This window comes from Rhinolophus sinicus, chromosome 3, assembly GCF_057876585.1.
Source record: "Rhinolophus sinicus isolate RSI-liver-muscle chromosome 3, RSI-T2T, whole genome shotgun sequence".
Lineage (NCBI taxonomy): Eukaryota > Metazoa > Chordata > Mammalia > Chiroptera > Rhinolophidae > Rhinolophus > Rhinolophus sinicus.
Window position 1 is genome coordinate 93727949 of NC_142503.1, and position 11004 is coordinate 93738952.

Here is an 11004-nt window from a genome sequence, read left to right on the forward strand (position 1 = left end):
GCAATTTGTCCAGTGTCATTTAGATTGCAAGTGGTGGAGCCAGGGTTCATTACCCACAATGCTGCCAAAGCAATTCGAATAAGATTATATTTTATTGCACTTACCACATTGCATTACAGTTTTGGGGTAAAAACTGGCTTTAATGCCTGAATTGAAGGCAAGGATTGGGACCTATTTATCTCTATCCTCATTGCTTAGCACAAGGCCTGGTGCACTGTAAATGTTGAATTGCAGGGTCTGTAATCAACAGTGAGGATCCACGTTTCCTGAACAGTTTGGGTGAGCTGTGAGGAACTGGGGTGCTTTCACTAGAGGACTGATCAAAGCCCCATGACTGTTTTCCTTCCATCAGCAATTAAAATCTGTATATTGTTAACATAAACTGCCAAATCTGTAATTTTTATGAATTTATTTGAGCCAAACTGGGGACAATTGCTGAGAAGCAAAATCTCAATGGAGAATTTGAGAAAATGCTCCAGAGAATGGCAGTTTTACAGCTTATTTTATACATTAGAATCAAAGGAGGAAGGTTATAGGAAATCTATTGGTGGTCCATTTAAAGGGGCGGGAAAAGCAAAGCAGGGAAATCTCTGGGATTGGATCAAAAGGCAAAATAGAGAAACATACTTCTTTATATTGGTGGGTACAGGCTAGTTAATAATTAACGTTTAAAGCATAGAGATGGCAACAAGATAACAATGAGGGGCTCTGTGGTCTCCTGCTCTGGTGCCAGCAGCTGTGCCTTGAGGGGTCTGGTAAAGAAGATTATGCTGACATTTCAAAGGTATGTTATCTTAGATGCAAAAAGACAACAGACAGGCTCACTTGAGGTAAAGAGTGACCTTTGTCAAGGAAGCTACAGGCCTGGGATGTGACCACCCAGCATGGCCTGCTTTCAGTTAGATATTTTTATGTTTAAACCATCCCGTGTGGTTAACTTTCGGTCTCAGTTTGTAAGGCCCACCATGTGGGCCTCTCCTGAGCTTGTTAAGTTTAGTATGTGACCCCTTTTTCATCCTCAATATATAACAGATGGAAGACCTTATCTTCTACCTGATTGATTAGTCATTCAAATAAATATGGGCCCCAGAATCTATGTTTGTTGTGATTGTCTTTCTATTTTTATCTTTTAGTTCCCTCCTGTCTTCCCCACCCCAAGAAGACTTGCCTGTTATGACAATTTATTGGGGAAGACAATATTGCTGTTATATTCATTTTTCATTTGTAAATTCTGTGCTTCGTCTTGAATGACATGGTACCTACGCTCTGATTCCTAGTTTCTTCCTTTATACATTGTAGGCTTGGAGCTGATGTGTGCCGATTGCTCATTCCAGTTACGCAGCCAGGCCAGCAAGGTCCCAGCAGCAGGCACAATTCACAATTGTGTTCCATGAAATGAGATGAAAACATGTGCTTCCTCATTCTTTTCAAGTTATTGCCAGTCGGGCAGGAACCTCAAATGACTCAAATTCTGAAGCAGTTTGTTTTAATAATGGTAATTTAAAAAGTCTCCAGGTTCAGAACTTACTCGGTGTTTTTTTTTTCCTTTTACATGATTTGGAAAAAATGCTTGAGGTTGGCAGTCTCTCTTCCATTCCCCTTTGAACTGATGGAGCCATCGCATATAGTTTTTAAATCACAATTCACAGATCCTTCATTTCTCTGAAGGAGAAAATGTAAGTTTTTCTTGAAATAATGAACTTTTCTTGAAAGTCTCTTTGCCCTCTTGGGATCGTTCCCATGTGGTAATAGTCATACTTTCCTTATAGTCAGCTGTGACACACACACACCTCCCACCACATACACTGGTTGTTTGTGACTAGAAACTAAACATTTTCAATAAATGTCGAAAACTGTGTGCCATTCTTTCCCCTTTCATGGTTCTTCTCCAAAATCCCCTCTCTACAAGAGGTCTGTTGGTGTTCCTGAGACTCTGCTTTCACTGATGTGCTTCGGATGCCAGGAGAATCAGAGAAGGAGGTGACCTTTGGGGCAGAACTGCACTATCAGGGCATTTTTCTTTTCTCTAGATCCAGCGTTCTGTGACCTGTTGGACTTGCGCCCAGACAAAGCTTACAGCTTAAGAACTCCAGCACCCCCTAGGGCCACACAGAGTTAGTGAGTGTTGGGAAACCACAGGCTCTTGTGAAAGCAAGGATGAGCCAAAGTGAATTCCTATTCTTCCCACCAAACAAATCTGAAATCCCAGGAAATTGAATTCACTGCTAGGCTTAGCTCCCAGACTGTCTTCTCACAGAGGGCAGTTAGTTGTACAAAGGAGGAAAGACTAGAAAGGAGATGCAATTGAAAACAAAATCCTTTACCTAAAGCCAGAGCCTTCCAATGAAATTATCAAATAAGACAGGCAACAAATCTTGGTTAAAATGACACCTTGACTAAAATGACATCGTTAGATTATAGCTTAATAATCTAATTCCACTGTTGCTGGATGGGGTTGAAAATCTGGTGGCATCCCCAGATCAGGAAAACCGGACATGCCTGCTTTCCACCCACCGGCAGCCTCCATGGGCCCAGAAAGTTAAACCTGCTTGATGCTGTTTGCCTTGTTTACACTGAATTTTTAAAAATTCATTTGTTGTTTTCCAGTAGATTTCTTTATGAATTTTAACTATTTTTTTTAAATGGTGATACTATCAGTGAAATAATTGTTTTTTTTTTCAGGCACTTCAGTGTTCCATCCCGTTAGTTTTTCTGACATTCTTACTAGCATTTTCAATATTAAAAAGTTATTGTTGTCGTGAAAAAGCATATATCCTAAATATATCTGGTATAAGAATTTGTCATTTGGGTAACATTTGCTCTCAGGAATCACTCTGATTAGATTTGTAGAATTTGGAAGCTGGTAATCATTTAGCCTGATTTTTGGTCTCTGTCTTTGATAAATACAGACTCAGTGCCTATAGCTACCAGGGCAAGCTTCTGGCCCTCAAGGAGCTCCCACTACAGGAGGGAAACACACACCTAGCAGCCAATCACATGTTTACTTAATTATAAGTGTTAGAAAAGGCATTGATTAGTTGTTAGGATATCAGCAATGCGATACCACCCCACCTGGGAGATCAAGAAGGGCTTTGCTGGGGACTGTCCTTTGACCTAAGATCTGAACCCTGAATCTGAGATCCGAGCACCTGTTGACTTTGCCTGGGTGGTACCTCCTAATACCCTCCCTGTCTCCCACCACTCTCTCTCTTATAAGCCATCTGGCACTGGCCCATGTGGGAATCGAACCAACAGCCTTCAGCATTAGGAGCACGGAGCTCCAACCATCTGAGCCACGGGGCCGGCCCCTGTTTATTTCTTTATTGAACTTATCCACAATCTGTAATTATCTGGGTTTATTACCTTGTTTATTGTCCCCACCCGAATGGCAGCTCTTTGAGAACAGGAACTCTCTGTCCTGGTCACCACTGTACCCCTTTGCCTGTGGCTGGCCCAGAGCAGGTGTGCCATATGTCCTGAAGGGATGAATGACCCAATGACGGCAAGAGTGGAGCACACAGTGGCCAGAAGGAACTGGGATGAGTGGGAGTCGGGCTTGCAGAGATGAGTCTCATGCAGGACTAGAGCAGTGAGCCCCTGGAGGAGGCCAGGTAAAAGCTACACCACCTAGTTAATCCTTTAGATCGCTCTGGTGCCATGAGGTAAAGGGTCTGAGGGGCGACAAGGAGCACATGGAGGAAATGTGTGTAGAAGTGTTTGTTTTTGTTTTATGATCTTTTAATCTCTAAATTTTAAATTATAAAACATTTCAAACATACTGAAAATAATATCAACATTCACACACTCACCATCAAGATAGATGTTAAAGTTTTGCCTCCTTTAAAAAAAAAATTATGTATACTGCTAAGCTCTTCCCCCTGTTCTTTCCTCTTCCCTTTTCCACTCCCACTCTACAGAAGAGGAAACTGAGGCATAGAAAGGTCAAGCTGTGGTCTCCAGCGTCTATTGGTGAGTAGGGGGTAGGTAGAGTCTGGATCTAGACTAGGTGGTCAGAACTCAGGGCCTGTATGTTTTATATACTTTTGTATTTTGATGAGACATAGATTATCTGTGACCGTGATGTACTATTGTTTGGTGGGTTTTAAATTTTTTCATAAATTAAATCATTCCATGAATAACTTTCAGTTTGTTTCACTTAGCATTATGCTTTTGAGATTTATCTATATAGGTCTATTTTATCCTTTAAAATGTAAACTTCAAGAGAATAAAAATTATCTCTTTTGTTCACTGCCTGGCACAGAGTAGGTACTCAATAAAAACTTGCTGAGTGAATTCGTTTGTTTTCTGTCATACAGTATTGTCATTGTTTCTGAGACAGTTTCTCTAGGATAGATACCTAGAAGTGGAACTGCTTGGTCCCAGGTAAGGGCGTCTTCAATTTAATTAGGGTCATTAGAATGATTTTCTGGAGGTCTCCAGATAAATCCTCACAGAATATTCCGGGTCAAGGTAGCGTAAAAAACCCAAGTCCTACAAGGCCTCTTACGTTTTACCTTCATGCAGCTGTCTCTCTGATCGCCCTTCCCACCATCCTCACCCTCATATACTCGATTCCAGCCACACGGGCCTCCTTGCTTTAAATGAGAAGGCCCAAGCATAGCCTCACCTCAGGACCTTTGCACTCGCTCTCCCCTCAGATGTCCACATGGCTTTCCCCTTGTCTCATTCTGGTTTCTGCTTGGTGTCACCTCTTCATTGAGGCTTCCCTGCTCCCCTCCTCCCATCATTTCCTTTCCTCCCTACCCTGCTTTCCTTTTTCTATAACATATAACTTAGCTGATCATGTATTATGTGTGTATTGTGTGGACATGCCCCTTGGAATAAGTTTCATGATGGCAAGGAGTATCTCCATTGTAGCCACCGCTGGTGCCTTGCATTGTGAGTACTTGGCACTTTGCAGATATTGATAAATATTTTTCAAATGAATGAATAATCTCAGGGAGTTTCAGGAGTACAGATATGATGAAGGAAATCAAAATTTTATACTGGTATTTTTTTGTAGTACTCAATCATTATATATTTGATATGTGGAGGATTTGAAATGCTTATGAGAACTTGGCATACTAATGTTTAACGGGAACTGTATGATTCTAATTTAAAATTGAATTTAAGCAAGTGATTTTAGGTTGAAATCTTACTAAACTTAAAAATAGTATTAGGATATCTAAGAGAACTTGAGAGTCAACATATTACAAGTTTAATTTATTAGATTTATAAGATATATTTAAGTACTTGGAAGGTTTGTCAGATAAATGATATTCTTAAAAAGGAAATCAAATGTGTTAAATTTGTAAACATAGCTTAACATGTTTCAGAAAATTTAATTATATTGTATGTAAAAAGACTTTAAAGATTATTGTCAAAATTTGCCAGAGTTATAAAAAGAAAAATTAGATTTATAAAGTGAACTTGAAAGCTTGAGGAAAAACAAAGTTTTTCAAATTTGTAAACTTCACAAGTTAAAACAAAGTTTTAAAGTATCATTCCAAATAAACTTTGCAATGCACAAAAGTTGTCTCAGGGCCCACCAGAAAGCTGACATTCTCACAGGGTGGGTGTTCCATTTGTGTCCCAAAGGGTTGTGCTAGCATACACTCCTACCAGCAATACCAGGAGGTAATTTTTGAAAGTGCTATTCAGTGGTCCAGTACTATTATTACTATTATTATGGATGAGGAAACCATGGCCGCTGAGATTCACTGAGGCCATGCTGTAAATGAGTCAGGTGGGCCTCAAGCCCCCAGCTCCCCACCTCAGGTCTGCTCCTTCCACCTTGGACAGCTGCCTCTCTGCCTGCTGTCCCGTGTCCCCTTAATGAATCTGGGGCTGGTGACAGGCCTGTAGAGGATCAGTAATAGTAACTAACAACTGGCCCTGGTAAAGGGGCTTTATGCTTTTCCTCGCAACCCCTCTGTGAGGTTGTTATTGTGCCCATTACAGATGTGGAAACTGAGGCACATGCTACCCCAGGTCTCTCAATTAGTAGGAGGTGTAGCCTGGATCCAGCCTAAACATCCAATCCTGGCTCTGTGCCCCTCGCTGTGTCTGAGCAACTGTTCTCACGTCTGCTTCTTTAGGGATATTTGGCCTCTCCAGGAGCTTCCTGGGGCCTTAGTGGCCTGAGGTTAAGGTCACGGTGTCCACAGAGGAGCCATACCTGCCACCAGAAATGTCCTCCCTCCATGTCTATGTCTGTCTGTCTGAGTCTCTCCCTGAGTATGGTGTGTGTCTCTGAGTAAGGATGTGTCTTGTTCCTGTCACCCCAGTGAACAAGGTCACAGGGGGACCTCCGGCTGGCTATCTCCACAGGCATCCCAAGGAAGGCAGCCCTTCCAACGAGGACAGGCCTTGCTATAGAGACCTGGATGTGACGCTCGCAAGGTCAGTCCACAAAGGACCAGCCCTGTGTGAGCGCTGTCCTGGGAACACTGCTCAGATCATGGTAGGAGATGCAAAAATTAGTTTGACGACAAATTCATAGTCTGAGAATCCTGGCAGGTGTTCAGCTGTCCCATGCAGCAGGGGTGACACCTGGAGAGCACAGGGAGAAAAGGGTCACTTGTGGCTGGAGTGGCTCGGGCTACACGGGGAGATGACCCGTGAGATAGGCAGGCCTTAGAAGGAAGCACAGCTCAAGTTTAAACCCAGAGCTCCCGAGCCAATGTGTCCAATAGGACGCTTGTTTTTTAAAGGTTTACACCCCTCAGCAGAAAAGCTCCAGTCCTGTCCCCCAACACCTCCTTGTTGAGGGGTAGGGCAGATGTCTCTACACATGACCCTAAGATGCATCTTTTAGAAGACATTGATTTTTCGTCACAAGGTGGCATTTTAGAGTGGGTGAGCCTGTTGATTTCAAAGACAGCCTGCCTGCTCTAAGCCAATCCTGATTAATAATACTTTACTAACCTCCCAGAGAACAAGCTATTCTACATACGCATAAATAACGTGTTCGGTTAAGTGCCCTCTGTATGCCAAGTTTTTCATTTTAACTATTCTGTTAAATTTTAACAACTGGGAAACTTTGAAAATAATTTTACACACTTCCTTGCCCTCTTAAGAAAAAGGGCACAGAATGTTTCATCATGCTTTAGGGTTATCACTGCAGAGGCCTCTTGATTTGTGTGTTGTGATGTGGGGATGACCTCAGGCTACGGGCGGGTGTGGGAGGGATTCTTTGCCCTACACTCTAGAGCCTGGATCATGGGACTGTTGGATTCTTTACTTCTAATTTTGTTCTGTTTGTTTATTCATCCACACTCTCCCTGCTTCCTGTTCTCAGTCAGCATTTCTGCCCTGGCCTCCCTGTGTCCACTTCTAAATCTGCTGAGTGATGGGGGATCAGAGCACAGAGCTCATTGCAGGTATGGTCAGTTATCCCTCCATCAATGGCAGATGAGCGACGGGAGTGCACATTTTTCTTTGTTTGCCAATCTGGTTTGGAAACTACACACACACACACACACACACACACACACACACACACACACGGTGCCAAAGAAATGTATACACATTTTAAGAAAGGAAAAAACTATATTAAAATTACGCTGATGGTAACCACTTTGAGCATCTCTTGTAATCGTAGAAGTCAAATGTGATTTGTACTCATTTTTTGTTATCAGTATATATTATTACAATTTTAGTAGTTTTTTCCTTTCTTAAAATGTGCATACATTTTTTGGCACCCTCTGTGTGTATATATACATATATATACACACTTATTACATGTTATATACACATTACATGTAATACATAACATGCATGTATATATAATTGCTGTTTTCATTTTCTTGATAAGCACATTAACGTGTGTTGACCTTTTGCATTTAATGTGTGTCATACTCTTCTGTGACTTGTTCATATGCCCATTTTTCTGTTCTGCACAAATTGTAAAGCTCTTTTGGAAAGTAATTTGTCAGTTTCTAGCAATGCTTCATAAGTATATATTCTTTGACCCAGAATTTGCTTCTAGAAACTTGTCTTACAGAAATGTTTACACATGTGCACAAAGATATCTGTACTAAGATATTTATTGCAGCTATTTAGAATGGGAGAAAACAAGGAATGAGACAAAAGTCCATCAGTAGTGGAATTGGTGGGTTATTTATGATGCGTTCCTACTGTACAATCACTAAAAACTGAAGGTCATCAATGTACACTGACTCCTGCAAACAAACAAAAAATCGCAGAGAAAACATAAGCCAAAGTATCTGAAAAGAAACTGTATGTCTGCCTGAAGCCCCGGATGTTAGCTGCGTCTCCCTCTGGGAGGACCACGCTCTGGAGGGGGCACTGGTAAATGGGAGGAGGTAAACTTGCATGGTTCACTCCGTGCATTTCTGTTAGTTTCAGTCTGCTACGAGAGGAATTACTTGTGAACTACTCGTGTCCTAAAATTTTTATCTCAAGTAAAAATTGTTCTGTCTAAAGTCTTGTACGTCAAGTGTGGTCCAGGGAGCAGCAGCAGCAGCAGCATCTGCTGGGAGCGGGTTAGAAACGCAGAGTCTCAGGAAGCACCAGTCAAGGAGTCGCAAGCCTGGCTGCACAGAATCACCTAGACAGTTTTACACCAATGCTGAGGCCCAGGTCCACCAAAGAGGTTCTGGTGTAGAAGGTCTGGAGGCCCGCGTGCACAGCAGGGCTGAACCTCTGCTCTAAGACGTCGATAAATGCAGGGACGGCAGTGTGAATGTGGGTCGGGGCACTGTCCCACCGTGGGGGCCAGGACAGGCCCTCCAGGCTTCTCTGCAGGTCTTTTTTTTTTCCCTTTCTGTTGGGCTCTCTGTTGCATGGGATATTTCAAGTGCTAGATCAGGGAGCCCATTTAAGCTAAGAAGTCTTATATACTGAAAAAAACTACATGTTTACACAGGATCAATTAAGAGGTTGATTAATTGCACTTAAAAAAAACCTCACCTAAGCAGTTTGACATTTCTTTCAATAGCAATCTCCCCAGGATATTATTTCTCAGCGTGAGATCATACCTACCATTTCAGCACCTCCACTGGGAATGGGGCAGTTCACCTGGATCCAGTCTGGCCAGGTGGTGCTGCAATATTGGGGTGTAGTTGGTGTTTTTCCTAATCCCAGAAATAGCCAAGCTTGGGTCTCAGGATCTGAAGAAGATGCAATAAACATTTTAGGGCCGGCCCGGTGGCTCAGGCGGTTAGAGCTCCATGCTCCTAACTCTGAAGGCTGCTGGTTCTATTCCCACATGGGCCAGTGGGCTCTCAACCACAAGGTTGCTGGCTCAACTCCTGGAGTCCCGCAAGGGATGGCGGGCTCCGTCCCCTGCAACTAAAATTGAACACAGCACCTTGAGCTGAGCTGCCTCCTGGATGGCTCAGTTGGTTGGAGCACGGGCTCTCAACCACAAGGTTGCCAGTTCGATTCCTCGAGTCCTGCAAGGGATGGTGGGCAGCGCCCCCTGCAACTAAAATTGAACACGGCACCTTGAACTGAGCTGCCGCTAAGCTCCCGGTTGGCTCAGTTGGTTGGAGTGCGTCCTCTCAACCACAGGGTTGCCTGTTCGACTCCCGCAAGGGATGGTGGGCTATGCCCCCTGCAACTAGCAACGGCAACTGGACCTGGAGCTGAGCTGCGCCCTCCACAGCTAAGACTGAAAGGACAACTTGAAGCTGAACGGCACCCTCCACAACTAAGATTGAAAGGACAACAACTTGACTTGGAAAAAAAGGACTGGAAGTACACACTATTCCCCAATAAAGTCCTGTTTCCCTTCCCCAATAAAAAAAAACCACACACAAAAAAAACATTTTAAACAAAGCTTAGTCCCAGCATGCCCACTCATGCGCACACACACCACATTCTTTGGGAAGCCTCCAGGTTGTCAATTCCAAGAAGGTTATATCTCACAGACAGAAATGTTTTTCTCATATCTGAGGCTGTTGGTTTCAGGGTGTAACTTTGAAAGTCCTCCCTACCCTGTGAGATTCCACCAAGACTGCCGCTTATTATGCTCCAGGACATATCCTATGGGCACTAATGTACGCGCAGGCTGTGGGGTGAGGACGTGGGGGGACACGGAAGAAACGAGTGGTGTACAGTGTGAGTAAGTACGGCATTAAAAGAGCGGGGTATGACATCTAGGGAGCAGATGCTTGAAAGTGAAGCATTCCATGGGCAGGGGAGAATCAGAGATGGCCACAGACACAGGTGGTAATTGAGCTATGTCTCCATCCATCCATCCATCCATCCATTCTTTTATTCAACAAGTGTTTACTTAGTGAACAGGACAAGAGTCTCAGTCCTATCAGAGTGTGAGATATGGACAAGGAAGGGCTTCAGCACTGCAGGTACTAAAATAGGAGCAATCCCAGGCTGTGGGTAGGGGGAAGAGGGACTCCGAACCCAGATTTGGAGGGAAAGCATCAGGGACAGTTCTTGGAGGGCCTGATAACTGAGCGGGAGCTATTCTCCTGAAGGGAGCCAAGAGATGGGGTGGCCCTGGGTTCCAGGAAAGGGTGCAGTCCATGCAAACATCTGGAGGGGTCTGATTGACCAGTGAAAGCCCACAGGGCTAAATTCATACCAGGTGGAGCAGCTGGACTAAACAAAGGGACAGTACCATGAAAAGGTACAGTTTGGGGACCGGCGGAGACTCCACAAAGCTGAAACAAGGGGTGCCCAGAAGCAGGAAGGGCAGTTGAGGAGGTGGAGAGGAGGCCGGGCACTTCTGCAAGTGCCAGGAATCTAGTCCTAAATCTCAAGCTGAGGAAGGGACCAGGATGATTAGGAAAATGGCATGCAGCAAAAGGGGAAGGAACATCCCCACTCGCTTGGAGGGCGGGAGTTCCAAATCCGGTCTTTAATCAGGGGTACAGGCTCTCATAACACCCCCGCCCCCGCCCCCCCCCACCAACCTATAGAGGAGATGGAGGTGGGCGGGTCCCAAGCAAGCATTGTCCTGGAGGTCCCCACTTTGGACAGCCCCTGGTCAAATACCACCTCTCTCCCACCACCCGC